This window comes from Bactrocera neohumeralis, chromosome 4 (assembly GCF_024586455.1).
Source record: "Bactrocera neohumeralis isolate Rockhampton chromosome 4, APGP_CSIRO_Bneo_wtdbg2-racon-allhic-juicebox.fasta_v2, whole genome shotgun sequence".
Classification (NCBI taxonomy): Eukaryota; Metazoa; Arthropoda; class Insecta; order Diptera; family Tephritidae; genus Bactrocera; species Bactrocera neohumeralis.
The window spans coordinates 28,658,753-28,683,427 of record NC_065921.1 but is presented as its reverse complement, the minus strand read 5'-3'; the positions used below and the strand labels follow the sequence as shown (position 1 = coordinate 28,683,427).

Here is a 24,675-nt window from a genome sequence, read left to right as displayed (position 1 = left end):
ATAAATATTTTGTGTTAGTAAAATAGCTTGGCTAACACGGGAGTTTAAGTTACTGCTGCAAATTAATAGCCAAATAATTATTTCATATATATTAAACTCGATGGTTTTTCTACACGGGTGTGATGAGCGATAAACCTCCACTGCAAGACCCATAAAATATACATAAAGCCAATATCACTAAGTAATTTCATTTGTTGACAACATCTGACCTTATTGAGTATTTCCGTAGCTAACTTCATACTGTTTACCGTATAAGTGATCCAAATAGAGATACTTTTTCCAATAACCCTTTTTTGACAGATCACGCGAGAGTCGTGTCAAGTTGTCATTATTATTTTTGTTCGGTATTGTTTGGCATTTCATCAACAACGTTTACATGTCGTTCAACTTTACTACGAAAATTCACGTTCTGTGGAGAATATGTTGTGGCGGTCGACCCTCCCAAGCGACATCGCTTCGCTCTATGAGCTCTTAAAAAGTTCCAAAAAAGTTCCGATGTTTTCGAACCAAATTTTGTCAGCGATGAGGACCATTTCTGGCTCAATGGCTATGTAAACAAGCAAAATTGCCACGTTTGGGACGAAGAGTAACCTGAAGAGATTCAAAAACTGCCATTTCATCCAGAAAAAACAAGGGTATGGTTTGGTTTGTGGGCCGGGGGAATCATCGGTCCATATATCTTCAAATATTATGCCGGTGGGAACGTAACCGTCAATGGGGACCGTTATCGCGCCATGATAACTGACTATTTGATGCCTGAAATAGAAGCGACTCGGCGACATTTGGTTTCACCAAGCGGCGCTACTTTCCACACATCGCATCAATCAATGGATTTGTTGAGAAACTTCGGTGAAAAAAATATGTGCGTCAAAATTTCGTATCGGCAATTTCGATCTTGATAGAAGAACTCTTGAAGCCGATGTGGATAAAATAAATCCATGAGTCTATGCAAAACGCTCGAGAGATTGCTGAAAGACTAAATTTGTTTAACACGAATATTCCTAAGCACATGAAACGTTTAGGATTAATTTCATATGTAGCTTGAGATATGGTTTCCTCATATTCGTACAGAACAAAATTTGCTTCGTCGCATTAACGGCTGTGATTTGCTTATCAAACGTGAAAGAAATGATTCGTGCCTAAAGCTAATTGTTACTGGCGACAAAAATTGGTTGTGTATAAAAATATAAAGCACAGGAGATAATGGTCTAAAAAAGATAAATGAGCTCAAACCACTTCGAAGGCCGTTAATCAGTAAAAAAAGGCTATGTTATAAGATTTTTAACAACAATACCACGATCAAGTCTTAAATGTATTGTAATCAGCTGGAAAATTGATTGATGTACTATATTCGTGTTATTGATCAGTAAAAAGGGTATAGTATTCCACAAGGATAATGCCAGACCTCATATAAGTTTGACCAGTCGCCAAAAACTTTTGTAGCCTAAATAGGATGTGCTACCATAACCATATTGTCTAGATTTGACACCTTGCAACTATTACTTGTTATGGTCCCTGGAACCTTTTTTGGATAAGCAAACCTTCAGCGCAAATCAGGATGTCAACAACCACTTACACCAGTGGGTTCAAAAATGCCTTGAGGGATCAAAAATTTTATGAGCGTGGAATATATCTCCTGCGCGAAAGATGACAAAACCTTTGAATCAAAATGGAGAATATATAATTTCACAAAATGTTTTACAGCATAAAAAAATTGTGTTTAAATTACACTAAAAAAACGAAATGACTTAGTGAACAACCCAATATAAGCTTCAAAACACAATAAAATTTCCTGCTGGACGGTTAATAAACTTCAATTAGAATTACTAATACATTTTTTAAACTGAACTTTAGTCTACTGTTTATAGTACCTTTCTAGGGATTCGGGATTGTGTCAAGAGATTTTTAAAAAATTTTTAAACAACACTTCAGTCTACAGTTTGATAGAAAGGTACCAGGATTCTTTAAAAATCCCTTGATACCATCCTGAGTCGGTTAGATTCAATTCGACCGGGTCTACATATTACCAAAATAAGAATTGTTATAAGATACTATGCTTTTATGGGTTTGAAATTCTACCGAAGGATTGTGGTAAGTGCATTCTACCAGGCTTTCTAAATTAGCATTAATTTTGGATTTACATACATTGACCGTTCTTCAAACATTGCGAAATCAAAGTCAAATATATAATACTCGTAGCATAATACTACTCGAAAAAGATTTGTCATTTGGTTAGCAGAATTTTTCAGAATCAGAACACAAATCCGTGAAAAATATAAATTTATGAACAATTTTTTTTCTTATTAATTACCAAGTTATTGGTCACATTCAGAAAAAAATATCAAATTCAATGAAAATTATTTTCATCGTTGCATTTATACTTTCATATTTCTTTCTTACTTCGGCGTCATACTCAGTATTTGGGTGCGTAATAGGTATCCTCAGTGGCTATACGTGAATTACATATGTATTTATTATTATATTTTATTTATAAAGAATTAAGATAAGTTGCTCATAAATACCATAAAATTAAGCAGAATTAAGAACAACAGAACAAAAATAATTTCTTAACCACATTTATATACGAAAAAAGTTCAAACAAAGAGCCACGAAAATGAATTGGTGTATTTCTGAAAATATCATTCGGTTATACTATATGAAATTAATTAAAAATTAAATGGAGCATTTTTATAATAAACGGAATTTTAAATTTATGGTCTTAATAAAAGAAAAAAATATTTACAGAAATCTATGAATTTGTAGGTCAATGGAGCAATTAAAGTGTGGGATTCTTTTCACACACACGCAACTGTATTTTGTAAATTTTTTCGTATAAAATACACTGTAGATATTTAACAACACCTGCAAATTCGTGTTGTAAATCATATAATTGATATTTTGGCGGCAGAACACATGCTCCAAATAAAGTATATACTACCGAGTTGACAGATCTTTACTGGATGTAAATCCGGGTCAAAATTGCTACGTATGCCCAAATGTCATAATTACGAGCAAATATATATATGTACATTGTGACAAACAAATACCGGAAATTGTAATTAAATTCCCCAGATAAATGATATTTCAAAAAAAAATTTACTAAGTTGGTAAGTAGAACTGTCCTTAATTGCTATGTCAAATATGATCGCGATCTCTAAACCAGTTTATTTACAGCAGCTGCTTAAGACGGTACACCTCAGTAGAGCTTTGTGATTTTTACAACGAATAAAGAATTTGACTCAGATTTTGTATTTCTAACCAAATTTCGTATGCGGAATCGTTACAAATATTGAAAGAGGCTTACGGAGATTCAGTTGTATCAAAAACACAAGCCAACGAGTGGTACAAAGTCTTCAAAAACGGTCTCTCGATCGAAAAAGACATGCCTCGTTTGAGATGGCAAGAGAGCAAGACATCTCTCGTTACTCTGTTCGAATGATTTTGGTGGATATTTTGGGTATGAAACGCGTTCTTGCTCGACTCGTCCCGATAAAGCTGAATTTTTTCAAAAAGAGTACCGCAAACAGGTCTCTTTGGACATGCTTGATCGTGCGAATTCCGATTCCACATTCATGGAGAGCATTATAATTGCCGATGAGACATGGGTTTATGAGTTTGAAATGCAAACCAGTCAGCAATCATCCGCATGGAGGAAAAAAAAAACTACCCGAAATAAAAGAAAACACGCCAAAGCCGCTCAAAAATTAAGATGATGCTCATTGGTTTTTTCGATATTTGTGATTTGGTGCATCAAAAATTTATTCTGTAGGGACAGACGGTCAATAAGGAGTTCTATTTGGCCGTATTGAGGCGTTTGCGTGAGATCATCCTCCGAAAACGTCCGCAATTATGGAAGTACAATTCATGGATTTTACAAGATGGCAATGAACCATCGCATCGATTACGATTGTGACCGAATTTAAAGCCAAAAACGCAAAGAATACCATCGATCAACCACCGTATTCACCGTGTGATTTTTTCTTGTTCCCCAAACTGAAATTGCCGCTGCGTCGAACCCGTTTCCAGTTGATCGAGGAGATAAAACAAAATTCGCTGAAGGAGCTGAAGGCCATCCCAAGAAGTGCTTATGAAAAGGGTTTCGAGGACTGAAACAATCGTTGGCATAGGTGTATTTATTACATCTGGTTGGGGCTTTGAAAGCGGCAAAATAAATATTGATGAATAATTAAATATTTTGCGTTTTATTTACAATTTCCGAATACCTTTTTGTCACAATCTAATATCAATTTTTTGGTGTGTTGCGAGCTTACGACTGAAAATCTCTAACCCTTTGTTATTATAATGTTTTTTATTTCATAGTCTCATGGAAGCTCCTTAATTTTTCAACAACTTCATTGAACTCGTAAAAATGGTCGAGTTTATAAGTATGTTCTCAGCTCTAAAAGTATTTTAGCGAGCATACTTTTGTCGCTGGAATACGAGAGAAGAAGAACACTTCAACTCTGAAAGTATTCGACGCAGTACTCGCCGATAGAAGCAGAGGAAGAGGAAGACCTCCACTCGATTGGAAAGATCAGGTGGAGAAGGACCTGACTACACTTGGTATCTCGAATTTGCGCCAAATTGCGAAAAGGAGCAACGACTGGCGCGCTGTTGTTAACTCGGCTATAACCGCGTAAGTAGTGTCTACGATAGTAAAGAAGAAGAGTACGTTAGAAGGTGGCTTGTTGTACGAGTGGATGTATGTACATATATTTAATATACCCCTATACTTTCGCTCATGAATGATGGCTAACCAATCAGTAAGGCATCTACATAGAACAAATTCGAAGTTAAGTCACCTACTAAATGAACACACAAATATACATATGTATATACGGTACACACCCTCACTATATTGTAAAGATTAGATATCTGCAAGCGGAAAACTACTTCTGTGCATTTGTGTGCCCCTAAGTGGCTCGTATATTTATTGGACAAGGTCAGGTTTTCGACACCTTGCGTTTGGAAAAACTAGCGTTACTTACTTTTATAAAAAAAGAAAAACAAGAAAAAAAAAAAAGAAACAAGAAAAAAATTTAAAGAAAAACAAAAATGTATCGAAATAAAAGCGAAAAATATGAAGAAAAATAGTTCGGAGGTAGAGTGCGGCGTCTGTGCGTGTTAAGTGTGGAAGTTTCGTAAGTTTTCGGTTGTTGAAATATTTGCTTGACATTGTGCTCTCTGTCGCGATAAGAGAATCACAAATATTTTATTAGTGGACACACACATATGTACATATGTAAATATTGTATAACAGTTGCTTAGGCGTTTTTGTGTGCGAAAGAAAAAAAATTCTGTCGAACTAATTCTGGAAATTAAGAGTAATAAGGCAGCATATATGTAAATAAGTATATATGTGCATATATACATGAGTACATATAATATGGTGATTTTTTTTAGAAAGTACTGGAATAATATACATACATATTCATATATATTCATCATATTAAATGGAAGAAATTATGTGGATTTCTTTTATTGCACAAAACCATTATCTAATAAAATTGCGGTGAAATTTAAACATGAGTATGGCAAGCAACCCAAAAGTGGTTGCTAAACTGATTTGAATTGCCACTAATTTAACCAAAAAAAAAGGAAAATGGTTGCCAGCAGTTTAAAAATTAAAATAAATTTATAAAGTAAAAACCTTAACTTATGAGTATCAAAGAAATTGTTTGAAGAAGCTTGCTGTGGAAAATATATTTTACGGAGGGCTGCCAACTGTTTAAAAATTTCGATACAATAAAATTAATTTAAAAAAATTAATTATTGCATTATGGACCACGAACTAAACTAGTTTAAAAAAGCTTAAAATTAATCATTTTTTATATGGAGTGTTGCCACTTAATTTAAAATATTGTGATCACTTAAATTTATAAAAATAAGGCCTATATGTAATATTTCGTAAAGCAGGTTCACGAAACGATAGAGTTGCAAATATTTTTTGGCCAGAGTTGCCACCTGCACCAAAAAATTAACTTAATAAAATCGCTAGAATTAGTTTAAAAAAGTTTAAAAAGATTAATATTTCGTGAGTAGTGTTGCCACTTAATTTAAAATATTGTGATCTCTTAATTTTATAAAAAATAAGGCATATATGCAATATGGCTATCAAATTTAACAGGTTCACGAAACGAAAGAATTGCAAACATTATTTGACCAGAGTTGCCACCTGTACCAAAAAATTAACCTGAATAAAATTGATAAATTGTAAATATTACAATATTTTGAGAAAGTTAAAAATATTTTTTACGTGTGTTGCCACTTATTATTTTCGTAATTCACCAAAAAATCAATGCTTTAATATTAATATCAAATATAAATATTATTTTTAAAAGGATCACCAATCATATTATCCTCAGCATATACACACTTTCTTATTTATTTATTATTTATTCTTAATATTGAAAATTAAAATAGCCATCAAGTGTAGCTTGCCCAAAAGAAAGAAAAGTACCAGTACAAAATTAAAAAAGTAATGTTTTTTGCGAAAACTACCTATTCTATAGGAGTTTCAGGACCGGCGTTCCAAGCTATCCAAGTGAGATCACTGTTAGGGACTGTCTCATTACCTAGTTAGGTTAGGCTCTTCACGTAAATAATAATAAGTATATCATCCTGAAATAAATGTATTATATTATTTTTTGTTATATTTATACCCTCAACAAGATATATTAACTTTGACGTTTGCCATGATGTTTGTAACACCCAAAAAGAAACATCGGAGACCCTATAAAGTATATACAATGTCTACTAATAGAGATGATTAGGTTTTGACTGCTCATTGCGTCCATGTTTGTTTACGGATTTGTGTTAAATTTTGTCAGTATGTTCAGTAAGGTGTGCCATTCCATCTTGTCATCTTTCATTTTGGTACAACGCTTGGAAATTGTTCAAGATGATTACGCAAATTCACGTTCTTCGAAAACAATAAACAAAATTGTCGCTATTTGGGTGAGTGAAATCCTAGAGTGGTTCCGAAAACGCAATTGCATCTCCGAAAATTGACCGTTTGGTGCGGATTATAGTATTAGATTATTTCAAAATGAGGCAGGAAATGCCGTTACCGTCAATAGTGAGCATTCTGAGACGATGTTGAACGGCTGTTTTTCCCGAAATTTGTTAAAATCAGATCGGACCACTATAGCATATAGCCGACTTTGAAACTGGCCTAACAAAATCGAGATATAGAGATCTTTTTATTCTCTTTTATGTTATCAAAAAATACACATGTATTATTTATTTGGTATTATTTTAATATACATATAACATATTTTTTACATTATCCAGGCAAAAAGGCGATCCCAACTTGCCATCAGCATACCGTCCACTATACATGCTTGACACAGCGGGAAAGCTCTATGAAAGGTTACCGAAACCCAAACTCGAAACGGTTATCAACAATGCTAGAAGACTTCCTCCTAAACAAAACGGTTTTAGACCCGGCAAATGAACTCTAGAAGCTATAAAATGTGTAAAATGTCCGGAACGAATTGAAAAGCGCTAAGTGGGAGGATATGATCGACGCTCTCGAAAAAAGCTTTAAAATCCCTGACTACCTCAGAGATGTGGTGCGGAGCTACCTTAACAACAGATAGAGGTCACGTCAGAAGCAGCACAAGAATCCATTTTATGCCAAGAATATCAACCAAGATGCTATATGTACTGAAACTTGAAATGCCAGACGAATCTTACTTAATTGGTTACGCGAACGACATTGCAGCAGTAATTACAGCAAGAGATACAGAAGTAGACGTAGAAGACCTGGTTGGCCCAATAAACGCGGACAATTTAATCCGCGTCATGAGGGGGGATTATTCATAAGCTCGCAGCAATTTTGCTAAGCAGCAAAAAGTGGGATCTGGACGCTGGTGAGCAGATGTAAATCTAGCAATGAGAAACATAGAACGCCACCGCGAAGTAATGCATATGTGGTCCCAAGATCACAGCATGGCGACGGTTCCTTAGAGGAGGATTTTTAGTGACCTGCAAGTTGCAGCACTGATGATGCGACAGGCATTTGCCACCGCTCACCCGTAAGCAAAAAGAAATATATTCATTTTACTTTATTTTATTTTATTTTACTTTTTTATTTGTTTTTTATTTTACTTTATTATGTTTTATTTTATTTTATTATTTAATTTTATAGAAATAGTATAAATTATGGGTTTTCATTATTTTTTTATTTTTTTCTTTCTGTTTTAGAAAAAATATATAGAGAAGTCAATATATATTGAAGTCTTCAACCAAACAAAATACTCCAAAGAGTCATAAAATCCTCCTACAGATCACCCAAACTGTCCTATATTTAAGGGACATAAACATTTCGTGAAATGCACAGAATAGGTTTACATTATTTTTATACAAAACCAAAGAAAATATGCCCCTTATTTAATAATAAATAACACACCAGCATGACCCAACTTTTTTTTGTTTTTCTTTTTGTTGTAATAAATAAAGAGGGGACAATTTGTGAGTATAAAATAAAATATTAAAAATAAAGACAAAAAGCCAAAATTTTGGCAGGCAACACAAAACACTGCCAAATGTGTCTAATTTTAAAATTGTATGAGAAAAAAACAGCAATCATAACAAATGTCTGTATGTGTATGAACATGTACATATGTTTTACATTGCCGAGCACTGCATGCGCGCGGAATATCAAAGTGGCATTGCACATTGCCACACTTTTGATTCCAACACTTGTCCGCTCAGCGCTCAGCGAGTAAACTCATACGCAATGCCAGACGTCGAAAGCGCCAGAGCACAAGCGCGTCAAAATAGTTTGTTTATATGTATGTAGCACTTGCACTAACTATGGATATCAATAAATTTGTAATTAAGTGTGTGTGTAAGTACATATGTATGTACATATGTAGGTGCAAGAGCATGCAGAAATGCACACCCACCTTTTAAGCAGAAATTTGCGTTGATAAGAAACACAGTGAACGCCACGGTTTAAGGACAGTGAGAACTAGTTGTCATGAACGATTGCACGTGATACAAAAAAGTGGTATTTTTTCATTTAATTGTATTAACATTGAAATATTTGAATGCAAGTAAAAGATGGTGCAAAGAATTTAAAATAAAATTTCAAAAAAAATTTAAAAAATTTAGAAAATTTTTATTTTTATTTCGAAAAAAATTAGAAATCTTCTTTTTTAATTTTATGAAAAATAAATAATTTTTAAAAATTGTGATGAAATATTGTTACAAAAAAACAATTTAAAAACAAATAAATTCAAAATAGAAAATTTGGAAAACAACGTTTAATCAAAATTCACTAAAAAAATATATTTTTCGTGTTAAATTTAAAAAAAAAAATTTGGAAAACAACGTTTAAGCACAAGTCATAAAAAAATATATTTTTCATGTTAAATTTTAGAAAAAAAAAATTTTGAAGAAATGTTGTTCAATAAAAATAAATTTGGAAATTTTTTATTGGTATTTCGAAAAATTTGTTTTTTTTTTTAATTTAAGGAAAACATTTTTCTTTTAATTGTTATGATATGTATATTGAAATGAGATAGAAAAAAAAATAATTTCAAAACAGAAAATTTGGAAAACAACGTTTAATCAAAATTCATAAAAAAAATATATTTTTTCATGTTCAATTGTAGAAAAAAAAACTTTTTTTTATTTTTTTGCAAATAAAACTTCAAAAAGTATGAAAAAAATTATTTTTTTTTTTTAAATTGTATATTTAGAAAAAATAATTTTTAAAACAGAATATTCGAAAAATAACGTTTTATCAAAATTTATAACAAAAATATATTTTTTCACGTGCAATTTTAGAAAAAAAATTTTGAAGAAATATTGTTCAATAAAAATATTTAAGAAAAAATTTCGGAAAGAAATATTTCTTCATGCACAATTGTAGGAAAAAATTGTTTGTAAAAAATGTTTCAATACAAATATTTAGAGAAAAAATTGTAAAAAAAATATTATAAAAGTTCATAAAAAAATATTTATTTATTTTAAAAACCATTTTTTATTTATTTATTTTAATAAATATTTTTTTCATCAGCAAATATTAAAAAAAATGTTTTTCTTTTATTTTTTAAATTTATTTCTCAGTTCGAAACCACAAACTGCAACACCAGTTCAATTTTAGAAAAAAAAATTTGAAGAAATATTGTTCAATAAAAATATTTAAGAAAAAATTTCGGAAAGAAATATTTCTTCATGCACAATTGTAGGAAAAAATTGTTTGTAAAAAAATGTTTCAATAAAAATATTTAGAGAAAAAATTGTAAACAAATATTATAAAAGTTCATAAAAATATATTTATTTATTTTAAAAGCCATTTTTTATTTATTTATTTTAATAAATATTTTTTTTTTCATCAGCAAATGTTAAAAAAATGTTTTTTTTTATTTTTTAAATTTATTTCTCAGTTCGAAAGCACAAACTGCAACACCAGCCATGCACATACATATGTACATATGTATATAAGTCTGTTTGTAATAAATGCACCGCCAAATTCCTGCCGTGCAACAAATGGCCTGCGCAACCCAGCAAAACATGAGCCCCTTTCAATGCAACAAAGGGAAAATAATTTACAGCACAAAACTCACCGAAAACCGCACAGAAAATTTGGCGCACTGAGCACTGTATGTACTGAATCGAATTCGAACCAAACCGATACTGTGGCGGTTGATAGCATTAAGAAGCATTTTTGATTTACTTTTCGAAAAAAAAACGCAAAATAAAAGCAGAAAACAACAACCAAAGCACAAACAAAAAAATGCAAAAAATACTACAAAAGCAACGGTAAGGCAGCACTTCTGCAAGCAATATGCAAATGTATGTGTATGTTTTTGTGTGTGTGTGTGTGCAAGCACGTGTGTGCGTTTGTTTAACAAATCATGCCAACCAGCCCGCTGCTTGTCCACCTAAAGCGTATTTACATACATATGTACATACATATGTACTTAAAAACATATAAAAAATCGTATGTACTGTATACTTATATACGTTTGTATGCCTATGTGTGTGTGTGTGTATATAATAAATTTTCGTCTTGTGCTTTTGCTCTTCGTGCACTGATATGATCGCGCACAATAGTAAATACATACATACATACATATGTATGTATAGTGTATGCGTCCTCTTACCAAAAAACAACAACAACAACAGCAACAACATGGCAAAATGTAGCGCAAAAGCGGTGTGTGGTGGGCGGTGGCAGGTTGTACTCCGAGTGTTGAATGGGCTGGTGTTTTAGTAGCAGCAACTAAAGCAACAACAACAAGAAGCATAACAACGACAACAAATTAAACAGTTCTAATCAGTATAAAGCCAAACATATATAAATATGTATAGATATATACATATATACATATATGTATGTATGTACATATGTCTGCACTCGAACTCTGCTGATTTAGAACTCATAGTTGATAAGAACTGCTCTATATACATATGTACAACGATTGCGCTCTTTCCTAATTAGCTCTGAATATTTGGTCATACTACTCTAGTAAACGGTACTCACAAATACAAATACTATAAATTAGCCCAACATGTTTGTATGTATGTACTTGTAGTATAATGAAATAAATTAAAGCGATAAGCAGAGGGAGAGCGCATGTTTAATGCAGCGGTTCAGACGATGTCGCCAGTATGCAGATTAAGAGCCTTCATATTATAAACGTAAATATTTATACGTATACACATACATATGTACATATGTATATCTGTATGTCGGTTTCACACCGGGTGCGAAGTTCTTAACATCTTATGTTTTTGTGGATTTTGTTGTTTCGTGTGCCTTCGAGAGTGTGATAAAAATGACGCCAGAGACACGTCAAAACTTATCTTGGACTTATCGTTAACATCAAGTAGATAGCACGCTGTAACTCTTAGTTTTGAAATACATATGTACTTATTTAAATTAAATTTCAAAAGCTAACTGTGTGTGGAAGGGAAGGAGCCAGTAAAGTGTCCAGTTTTCGATGATTCCTTCGAGCATTTCGACTAGTAACTGGCATACCTGATGTTTTGCTACAAGGTCTGAATCGAAGCGCGATTAACCGCATAGACTTTAGACTTTACTTATCTCCAGATGAAAAAGTCTAACGATGTGATACCACACGATCTTGGTGGCTAATCGACCTGCTCAAAACATGAAATTATCTGCTCACCGATGTGTTCTCTCAATACATCTATTTATTGATGCGATATGTGGGAAGTTTTTGAAGAAATATGAACCGATTATTCCACCGGCTCACAAACCACACCAAACCGTAATTTTTCTGGATGAAGTGGCAGCTTTTGAATCTCTTCAGGTTGCTCTTCGTCCCAAATGCCGCAATTTTGCTGTTTTACATACTCATTAAGCCAGAAATGGGCATCATCACTGAACAAAATTTGGCTTCAGTTCTAGCACAAGCTGGGTTTTGTACGCTTTCAAGTTAAGATCTCTTGGCGTAACGAAATGCGCCAAGTCGTTCCATAGGTCAGTCCGTATTGCTGCCAACGGCGCCTAATCGACTCTATAACTATCGCTATAGTTATCCGAGCAATTTAATTTCAGATGTTGGTGATACTTTGGATAATAAACTTCAAATTTCTTGAAGATACCTCCTTAAATGAAAAAAGTTTTATATAAAAGCACTTGATTCCGATCGTTCAGTTTGTATTCGCAGGCATATAATAGAGGGTTTGTCCGGAAAGTAATAGGACTGATTTTCATCCGCCGCGCCTGTACTTCGGAGTGTGTGCGCACCGACTGGCTTTAGCAAGAAGTGGTGTGTTTCGGTGGCATCAGGCCTTTTTGGAGGGCCGGGAAAAGATCGCTGATGAAGACTGGAAGAATGAGCAAATCCAAAGTGAAAACGATGCTCATTGTCTTTTTTGACATCAAAGGCATCATCCACCATGAATTTTTTCCTCCTGGGCAAACCGTAAACGCCAAGTTTTACGTGGAAGTCCTATAGAGACTCAAACGAAAGGTCAATCGGATCCGACAAGACATCGCAGCCGATTGGAAGTTGCACCACGACAACGCTCCGGCACACACCTCATTTCTTGTGAATAGCTACCTAACCAAGGGCTGCATCCCAACGCTTCCGCAGCTGCCCTACAACCCAGATGTGGCCCAGCCGGACTTTTTTTTTGTTTCTTTGCCTAAAAAGACCGATGAAAGGCAAACATTTTGAGACGACAGAAAGGATCCAAACAGCATGCACCTCGGCTCTCAAGGCTATTCCGGATAATGCCTTCTATGCTGCCTTCAATGCCTGGAAATCGCGCTGGCAGCTCTGCATCGACGCAGAAGGAGTCTATTTTGAAAGTTTTTAAAGAATTGTAACGATTTTTTCAATAAATTTTTTTTAATCGACTCAGTCCTATTACTTTCCGGACAAAAAACTTTTATTGTCATATTCAATTCTATAACCTCACAAGTTGATCCAAGTAATAGTTTTGGACATCCCATTATGATAGAACTGGATAGCTCCAAGTTTCTTTCTCAATCACAGTCAATGACCTTTTAGTTAGGTAGACTCTACCGTGCTGAGAACGAAGTTTTTTTAGTTTGTTTGTGGTGATTCTCATTAAAAATATGGCAGGTCCACAAAACTTCAAAGCACAGCAGAACCCTAAATATAGATTTATCACTACCACTGTTATTGGAGACTTTATATTAAGGAGTCAGCAAAGCGGGTTTATTGACAAAAAGGGTAAAATTGGATTATCAACGAGAAGCGACAAAATAAAGATGCCCGGAAAGAGCATTTCGGCTAAAGCCTGTAGAGTTCTTAAATAATTTTGTGTAAAACAATGAAACATTGAACTACTTCTTCGCTTAGTCAGAGTTTAAGAAGCTGACCGAAGCAAAAAATTGCGTCGCTTTATGAAATTTCAAATGCCGTTCGCTATTATATTTTTTATCTTTTATAGCAAAGGCACATGCTTTATCAGAAGTCCATATCAGGCTATACAAATTATAAATTAAAATTTTATGCGCAGGGGATCAATCAATTTTTGCTATCAATCAAATTTTAAATTAGAACAAGTAAGGAAAGGCTAAGTTCGAGTGCAACCGAACATTTGAAACTTTTGCAACTTGCAAGGCTCAAAACGGAAAACATTCTTTTCGATTTTCACATGCATATCTGAAAGTATGACTGACATTTTCGGTAAAAAATTTAGAAAGGTAATGAGGTCCAACTATCTAAGAGCTTAATAGTTTTTGTCCGACTTGGTCAATTTTGGCTCATAAGGTGGCTCCAAGGCTCGATTGTTGTAGTGCGAATTTCATTTCCACACTGTAATGTAGGAATGCCAGAATAATATTGCCTATCTGCTGCCCTATCGATAGAAGAGACTATAGGAACGTTATGGGAATACTAACTGGTACTTGGCTGGTGGCGAGACATGCCCACAGGATGTAGCTAACAGATCGAGAAGGCTGCAGGAAATATCTAAAGCAGGGCAACAGGGAAACAATGGAACTTCTCTTGTGCATTTGTCCCGCATTGGCAAGACTGCACTTTAAGCATTTGGGTTCGCCACAATATGATACACTGGAGGAGGTATCGATAGTGAGGCCCCAGAGTCTGTTAAAATTCGCGTCAAGCGCAGTCATCCTAACGATGACTAATCCTCTTGGGCTTAGTAAGTGAACTCCATCTGGTATCGAAAAGGACCAAACTAGTCTATGCGTGGCTTATTAGCCCACCAGATTAACCTAACTTAACCCAATATTACCTACCGAATTTGTTCGAAATCAGTTCCCGAGTAGATCCCGAGATATGGGTTTTCACCTAAATGTAGGCGGTGCCAAATCTGACAACGATTCCTCTAAAGCTCTTTCATGCCAACTTTGGTGAACAATTTTATATCTCCGTACTCGTTCTTCTTTTTTATGAAGTTTCATCAAGATATCTCAATTTTTACTCAAGTTACTGCTTTCACGGACGTTCGGACGGACGAATAGACAGACAGCCATTTGGAACTCAACCCGTCTCGTCAACCTGAATATTTATAAACAAGTATATGTATATAACTACATATCTATCTCGCTTAGGTTTATTAGGTGATACAAACAACCGTTGGGTGAGGAACACTATTATACTCAGTACCAACGTGCTGCAAGAGTATAAAAATTAGAATTATTAGTCAGACTTGGACTACGATAAGGATAGCAACGGGTAAATTTAGCACAGAGAAGTAAGAGATAAATATGAGTGTATAAAATAACTATACAAGTATATTGTATTACTAGTTTGAGAGATTGAACTTTGTGAGGAAGTGATCTCATTTGAAGAAGTGCTTTTTTTAGCAGATAACGGTATTAATATTGTAGAAAATTCAAAATAGAAAAAAAATTTACAAATTAAAATTCGATGAAGTTTTTGTTAAAGTTTATCTAAAAGTGTAAATACTTCAATTGTTTATTTCAGAATGAATTTGATTATAAAGACATCTTCTCTTGAAGAACCTTAAGTATATTATTAAAAACAAAGTCATAACAATAAATAAATAAATGTAACGGGTGATCCCAGTAGAGATACTTTTTTTGACAGATCACGCGTGAGTCGTGTCAAGTTATCATGTTATTTTTGTTTGGTATTTCACCATGGAAAGACTTACGTCTAAGCAACAGTTACAAATCGTTCAACTTTATTACGAAAACTCACGTTCTGTAATGAATGTGTTTCGCGAGCTTTGCTCAAATTATGGTGAACATAATCGGCCTACCGAGTATACTATTCGCCACACCATCACCCATCTTGAGACCCAGCATTTATAACTGGATAATATTCGACTAAATAGACTACGTCAGCAAGCATTGAAGAAAATATGGCAGCCGTAGCTGGGAGTGTTCACGAAGATCGTGGAGAGTCGATTCGGCGCCTTCGTTTGAAGTCGCTCAATCTTCCCAAGTTATAGCTTCGAGCCAAATTTTCTTAAAGAGTTCCCATTTCATCCAGAAAAAACAACGGTTTGGTGTGATTTGTGGGCCGGTGGAACCATCGGTCCATATTTCTGCAATGACGCCGGTGAGATCGTAACCGTCAATGGTGATCGTTATCGCGCTATGACAACCGACTATTTGATGTCTAAGATTGAAGCTCGTGATCTCAGTGACATTTGGTTTCAACAAAGCGGCTCCATTTCACACACATCACATCAATCATTGGATTTGTTGAGAGAACACTTCGGTTAGCAGATAATTTCACGTTTTGGGCCGGTCGGTTGGTTAGATCGTTAAACTTTTTCCTGTGGGGATATGTAAAGTCTAAAGTCTATGCGGACAATCCCGCTTCGATTCAGGCCTTGGAGCAAAACATCAAGCGCGGAAACTTCGAACGGCGGTTGCTTTTTGGCTCGCACACCTGACAGGGATTTCTGGATGGGACGAAGCCCTTGGAAAAGATGTGCATTAAGTTAAGTTACTAAGTTAAAAGGGAGTCAAAGAGTTGGAGTCTTCTATCGGGAGCTCTTCATCAACTTTAGTTTCAGACTGTCAGACCACTGTAGCGTCTTTCAAGCGAAGGTGGCTGCCATCAAGGTAGCAGTAGATGTACTGCACTCTGATTGCCGAGCGGGCTATATTGGCGTTGAGCTCAAAATTTGTGAATGAGTGCGTGTGCTTCTGGCCCAAAGTGAACCGTAAGAGCTCCTCCGAACTACTTGCACTTAGCAAAGTCAATCTCGCAGCAATTGTAAGGGTTCTGACTAGACACTGTCCAATACCGACTAAATATTTTGTCAAAACTGTATGGAGGAAGTCGTGGTGGAATCATCTTGTCACTTTTTGGTCTATTACCTGACTTTTGCCAGACTGAAATTGAAACATATCGGTAGACATAACGTTTGAGAGCCTAAAAATGTGACTGAGATTGATATTAACTAATTTAATAAATTTGTGATAAACCCGAAACGATTAATTGATCTACGAGTTGATGCACTTTAAGGAAATCGTGGATAACATAAAAGACAAATATTTGTCTAAGTGAGGTCCATTGAGTTTGGACGAACGTTTTTTTTCGTATGAGACTTCTACGGGTACCCAGTGACAGCGGAATCGCCGAGTGGAGTTCAATTTCATCCGATTGAAAGCAAGTCGGTTGTCCGATGTTCTCTTGAGCTCTAACATTAAACCTATGAAATGCCAGTGGGCTTGGCAAGTGCTAAAACGATTCATTGGCTACGAGTTGAAGCACTTTAAGGAGTTTTTGACAAATATTTGTGATATACCAAGTGAGCTGCATTGATTTTGGATGAAATCAATGACCTAACCAAACCTATCATACTATACAAAGCAACGCTATATTCTTCGAAGAAATTATTCAGATCGCTGCCTTTCAAACTGATCGATCAAAATCAAGTTAAAAATTCTAAAGATATTTCTACACCCTTTATCATATGCTACTAAAAATGCACCTGGTTTTATAACTTCGAAGCAGCCGACGTTAGCGATTTATCTTGTTTTTTACATTTTTATTGGCTCCGAATTAATTAGAATTCAAATGTGTGAGCATAACTGAATATCTGAATTAATTAATTCAAATTAAGTAATAAAGTATTTCAGTATTTGATAGTCTGTAATAGCATTACAGCGAAATAAGTGACTTTTAGATTTAATTTTTTATTTCCATTGTTTTTAATATAATTTTTTATGTAATCTTTTTATTGTCTAATATATCTTAAATCATCTTTTGCCTTCCTTAAATGAACAAATAAAGTATTGATATCGAATAATGCTACTTTTTAGTTTTTTATAATTTTTAATTGTTATTATCACTGATGACAACAACACTGTAACTAAAATAGTTGGCTGAATCAGTAATTTAAAGCTTTGAAAGTGTATATATTAATTAATTTATTCATACATACATATATTTCTCACGATTAATGACAATTATATGCTCGCCTATAAACATACATATACAGACTTATTTTAGGGTAGAACGAATATATTTTTTTTGCGCCTCCACTTCCAACTACTTAAAAAATATATATTCATAGATTTTGTAGGAAGTTGAATGCTCTACAAAAAACGCATTTTGAAATTTTTTCGTAAGTCTAAACGTTTAAAAGTTAAGCGAATGTTGGAAAAGGCTTACGATGATTCAATTTTATCAAAACCACAAGCCGACGAGTGGTACAAAACCTTCAAAGATGGTCGAGAGACGACCTCTTCAACCGATGATGCTTGCAAATCGTCAGGCAAGTGTTAGAGAGATGGCAAGAGAGCTCGACATCTCTCGCGAGTCCGTTCTTGCTCGACACATCCTGATAAAGCTGAATTTTTTTCAAAAAGAGTACCGTAAACAGGTCTCTTTGGAAGGATTCCGATCCCATATTCATGGAGAGCATTATTACTGCTCATGAGATATGGGTTTGTGAGTTTGACATGCAAAATCATCGGAATGGAGGGAAAAAAACGTGCCAAAACCAAAAAACCACGCCAAAGCCGCTCAGGTTATGCTGACTGTTTTTTCGATATTCGTGGTTTAGTGCTTCATGAATTTATTCTGGAGGGACAGGCGTTCAACAAGGAGTTATATTTGGCCGTTTTGAGGCGTTTACGTGAGAACGTCCGTCGAAAACGGCCGGAATTGTGAAATTTTGTCGTGAATCGCGCCACGATTGTGAACGAATTCAAAGCCAAAAACGCTATGAATAGTATCGATCAATCACCGTATTCACCAGATTTGGCTCCGTGTGATTTTTCCGTTGCAATTGCCGCTTCGTGAAACCCGTTTTCAGTGGATCGAAGAGAATAAAATTCGCTGCAGGAGCTGAAAGCCATCCAAACAAGTGCTTATGAAAAGTGTTTCGATGGCTGGAACAATAGTTGACATACATACATAGGTGTATTACATCTGGTTGGTGACTTTGAAAGCGGCAAAATAAATATTGATGAATAATTAAATATTTTGCGTTTTATTACAATTTCCTTTTTTTGGCTTTTTTATCACAATATATAATTCAATTAAAAAATCATTATAAATCGGAAAACTTATAGTTTTGTACGAAATTTATAAAAACTACTTTTATTTTTTTAAGTAGTTGAAGAGGCTTCCTTAAAGGTGTCTAGGTATCCTCTTTTCAGGGTACCAGAAAAATTTCTACTTTTTGACACACCCTAAAGACTAAATAACACGTGAAGTCTTTCTAAGAGATTTTTCGGAATCTATTTTTCAGTGCAAAAGTCGAAAAAAATTCATTCCTTTCGCCACACCCTAATGTCTATATTACTACTCTACAAAAATTATTTTTTATGTTTTCAAGTAGTTGGAAAGACCTTCTTAGAGGTGTCTAGGAAACCATTTTTCAGAGTACCGAGCGAAAAAAAACTATTTTTTTAGGAGGCGTCTAGGAACCCATTTTTCGGAATACCAAAAACAACCCTTTTTGACACACCCTAATGTCTATATCAAGTGAAGAAAAAAAAACAATTCTTTTTGGCACACCCTAATGTCCATATCAGAGTATGTAGGGCTCAACTTACATTGTGTCAGTAAAAAATTTATCCGTGGTTTCGAAGTTCCGGCTGCCTTTGACTTGTCGTTATATTCGATTTATTTATTTATTTTTTTTGATATTTTTTCGATTTCCGGTTCACACTGCCCTTTGATTCGTTTAAAAATTTAATAATAATTTAATGAGAACACGTTAATTTTTACGTTAAATTATACTTTCAAATAGACCTGGCGGGAAAAAAGTACACGACAAATTTATACCAAATAACTTTGTTGTGGCGAGTTCGCACACTACTCAACTGTCAATTTTTTTTTGTAACTGCACAGTTATTAGATAAAATTATGAACCTATTTTGGTACAATCAAAGTCATTAAACATAAATCGGCTATTCTTTGTGCGATATTTTCGATATGAGTGTTATTTTTGGGCGCATTTACACTTGTGACATTCGTTTTGTTTGTTATTGTTGTTATTTTTTTTATGATGTGTCGTTGTGCACTTTACTTTTGATAAAATAAGCGGGAAACACTCTTGAGAGCAGATGAAACACAACTCGTATACAAAAAATTGTGATACAAATTTATATATGGCTAAATGCATACGATTATTTAGAGATAAATATCTGCGTAGGTAAAAATAATTAATAATTTCGTATTTATCGATTCTCAATTCGATCTGCGGTCGCACTGTGCTGACTTGTTGCACTTCATTCGCTTGTTTGCTTTGTATTGACTACAAAAATCTTCAACAACTTGTTTATCACAGCACTGCTATACTAGAGGACACAGCGCTGCTCAGCAGCAGTAGCAGCAAATAGCGACAGCTGCCGGGAGCACAGCTGCTAATGTACAGCATTGCGCTCCATTAACAGACTGCAAATGAAAAGCATGTAAGTGAACAGTATGTGATCGAACAGTATGTAAGAGAACAGCACGTAAGCGCACAGCATCACTGTTACGGAAAGCCAACTGCTTTAGAATAATGCATACCGTTTAACAACGAGGCTTGTACTAGTGAAAATTGTAACTAGTTGTAAGTTAAGCAGTACATTAACACAAATTTCTGAATTGAACTGAATTTTTAGTCGATTTGTATTAAATTCATTAAATACTTGCCTACGAACACTGCACAAAAAGAGCGTTTTCCTCGACCGATAAGGACAAGCAACTTCTTTTGATATCTTAACGAAGGCTATATTCTTGATTTTTTACGCACAAAAAGACACAATTATTCAATGGTATTAGTACAACAGAAAAAACAAAAATTAAACATTTGTATAGGCAGAAATTAACACTATCATCTCAACCTAGAGATTGTTATACCAAATATAATCAATTTAGTTCATAAAATAAGTCCTTGAAAACTACGTGAAATTTATTGAAGGCTTGAGAGAAAGAGAAAATATATACATACGTCTGTTCGTCTCTCTGTATATACGCAAACTAATCCCTCAGTTTTTGAGATATCGATCTGAAACCGCCAATATCGGACCACTGTGTATACAGCAGCCATATAAAGTGAAGGATCGTCATGAATGATTTGAAGAGGTATATCAACAACACCTGGCGTGGATAATTGTCCAAAGCAGCGTTTAAGTCTCCGAAAATTTTCGGATCGGACTACTATAGCATCTGCGGTATACCAACTTTATGATCGAAATCAATTTCTTCTTCTTTTTTATGAAGGGTATTCTAAATTCGATCACAAGAAGTTAAGAGGCACCTTTGGCCAAAAGCTTTGAGAAAGTGGGCATGGCCCCACCCTCCAATGGGTTTAATGTACATATCTCCCAAACTATTTAAGCTAAAATAGCCAGGCTCAGGTCAGGTGCGTAACCCCTAGTGGCACTAACGGTGCTGTTACAGACAACTAAAGGCGCGATAAATCAATAACTAAATCGCCAGAGAAATTAAATTTTACCTCAGAGATCATATGAGAGGACTTTAAAGGACCCGGTGTCAAAATTGGACAATGAACGTGGCACTGCCCTTCTTTAGGTGAAATCACAAATCTTGGGGCTTCCTCGACCGATTTCAACCAAATTCAGTACATAACATTCTGCTAACAATCCAAGAATTCGAAGCACCTACATACATATGTATGTACCGAATATTTGTACCCCCGTACCTATGTATAGTTGACTTTTTACCGCAAATATCGTTCCATATGTGACATAGATAATTGAAATTTAGTTATAATCCTTTTCGGATAACGTTATATTTGTATGTTGAATAATAGGTTGAGTCGGGTCAAAACTTCCCTTATGCCTAATACACTGATTTTCGAACATTCGAGAGACTTTATACCGCATATGTATATCGGCCAATGTGTGAGTTATTTTAATGAAATTGAGAAAAAGGTATAACTTTGTACCTAAAATAGATAAAATCGGGAGAAAACTTGCCTTGCTTGGATTCTTGCAAATTGCAAGAAGAATGATGCGGGCTATCGAGGTCATCTGATTAGACGCCGAATCCAAAAAATGATACATTTGCACTCCAAACCAATTTTAATTTTTGATTTATTATATTTTATTTTTTAATTAACCTGAATCTCCGCGGCTACTCGAATTCGATAGTGCACGTCATCCAGGTCATCTGGTTAGAATACAAACTGGTCTCTCCCTCCAATACTTATTTTATTTATACAAGGTGCGTTCAAAAGTAAACAGGTCCTTTAAAAAAAAAAAACAGAACAAATGATTTTTTCGGCAAAATCAATTTATTTTATTCAAAATAGTTTCCTTCTGCTTCAATACAGCTTTTTGGACGTTCCAGAAGCATGTCGAACGAGTGCTTTAGCTCGTTAGCCGATATGGCCGCCAGTATGCCGATGCAAGCCTTTTGAATGGCCTCTACGTCTGCATAACGCTTTCTTTTCATAGGCAAATGCATTTTTCCGAAAAGGAAGAAGTCGCACGGTGCCATATCAGGTGAATACGGGGAGTGGTTAATGGTTAAAATGTGATTTTTGGTCAAATAATCCTCCTTGGAATGTTGGATTCTGAGCAATTCTGAGCCGTCACTCAATTTGTGCGAAACAAACCGTGCACACACCTTTCGTAAGCCCAAATGTTCGGTCAAAATGCGATAAATCGATGTTTTGGAGTTGGTCAATTTCATTTCCATGAATTTCAATGATGATTTCGGCTGATTTTTGATGAATTCAGGCACAGTTTCGATGGAATTTCCGTTGATCACGGATTTTTATTGGCCCACATGTTGGTCGTCATTTATGTCCTCACGTCCACTTTGAAAACGTTGAAACCACTCGTGCACTCTGCTACGGGATAGGCAATCATCGCCATAAACTTGTTTCATCAATTGAAACGTTTCGGTAAAAGTTTTACCAATTTTAAAACAAAATTTAATGTTGGCTCTTTGTTCGAAGCTCATTTTCGCACCGATAACACAAACATACTGACACTTAAAATGCAATAACTTCACTTTCAATTGATGAAATGTCATGAAATTCAAAAAGTCCTGTTTACTTTGGAACACACCTTGTACAAGTTTTATTATAATATTTTATAATTTTCTACTTCCTTCTCATTTGTTATGATTTTTTAATAATATCTCACTTTAATTTAAATTTTTTGTTCATATTACAATTTAAACGTCATGTTAGTTTCTTCCATAATTGAATTTCTTTTTATTTTTATATTGATTGAATATTAAATTAATATTTTGATTAAATTAAGAAAAGCAAATTTTTTTAAAATTAAGAAAAACAAATTTTATTTTATTTTTAATTTTAAATAATTTTTTTCAAATAGTTTTAATAAATGTAATTTTTTTTTAAATTTTCAATTATTATTTTTAAATTATAAAAAATTATATTTTTGTAATAAAATACATATTTTTTTTATTAATATACCAACGATAATATTGAAACATTTTGTAGTAATTTTTAAACTAGTCGACTTCACCGCATTTTTCCTAGAAAATATCGCTATATACATATGTACATATGTATGCAAAGTATGTACAATGTAACAGAGTTAAGTGTTACATTCGAGTAGTGACTGAGTAAACGTATAAATTAATAAGTTGCTACTACTTTGTACTTAAACACAATTAATTTCAAGTTTTCTTTGTTTACCACAAGCATATTTACTCGCTCAGCTGCTAAATGCTACTCTTAGCTCCAGTGTTATTTGCATTTTAACTAGATAGTCTTAACAATCCGTTATTTAACATACGCTCATTTAACATTATCCCGCAATAAGCGATGCTGTTCTTTAACAGAAAAGTGATTGCAGTGGCTGTTAAAAGAGCAACATTTTCTTAGCACTTTGAACGTTATTTAACATAACTGGCTTGTATCAATTAACAATAACATTTGATAGAAATTTTTAAGTTCACTCACTCAGAAAATATATTTCTTTAACCCCTGAGTCCACTAGCATAGCAGTAAAACATTAGAATAGTTATTTTTTCATATTTTTTCCGTTATGGAATGCCATGTATTTATGCGATTTAGGCCCATGAAATTCATTTGAGCGCAAAACCGCAAGTATATGACCCAATTAAATTAGGTTGTTTTACCAGTTTCGTTTGTTTTTTTATTGTCGATGTCTCGTTTTCAAATCATTGACTTCGCATCCCAGCAAACACAACGATTGCATTTTATCCAATAATATAATTTTACGCTTTTAACGGTTTATGGTTTAGTCAATCGGCACGTTATTTAACATACGCTTATTTAAGATTTTCATGGCAGACATACGCAACAAGCGATGTCTTTTTTAACAGAAAATTGGGTCGAAAAGAGCCATTGTTATGATAAAAAACGAGTGTTACAAAACAAAAATGAAACAATCGGAACACGTAACTACTATTTTGATACTACATAGCCTCTGTTCTTAGAATATAGAATAGTATAGATAGTGTCTTTATAAAACGGAGCATTCGAGAAGTCTGTAGACACTTTGTGGCATAGAAGGCTATAAATAAGAATCGAGATTTATTTTCAACATTCTCTCTTCGATTGCATCACTGATAACTTAGAAACTGCGCCAAGGATTTATGCGGGATCTTTTTCGGTCACTTATGAAGATACATTGTATGAGCGCAAAACCGTCAAATATATGACCCAATTAAATGGTTCGAAGCTTTTTGAAAATTTGTGATTTTGCTTATCACGGAATGTATTCTACATATGTATATTTAAGTAATTAGATACCCAAACCTTTAAGCGGAAAACCACAAGCTAGAACACTAGAAGCTA

General features: G+C 34.2%; 1 protein-coding gene across 4 annotated transcripts in view; it reads right to left on the bottom strand.

The window, feature by feature from the left end:
• The window catches only part of LOC126755009 (aquaporin AQPAn.G-like), a 69,407-nt gene that overhangs the window by 33,451 nt on the left and 11,281 nt on the right, over nt 1-24,675 (bottom strand). Inside the window, exon 1 of one of the 4 annotated variants that reach the window (XM_050467268.1) lies at nt 19,475-20,180. The exons of 2 other annotated variants lie outside the window; for them this stretch is intronic. The gene's annotated coding sequence lies outside the window, so the exon portion shown is untranslated. Of the gene's footprint in view, nt 1-10,580; nt 10,666-19,474; nt 20,181-24,675 lie in introns of those variants that run through there. One more of the 4 variants, XM_050467269.1, reaches the window with a different exon arrangement.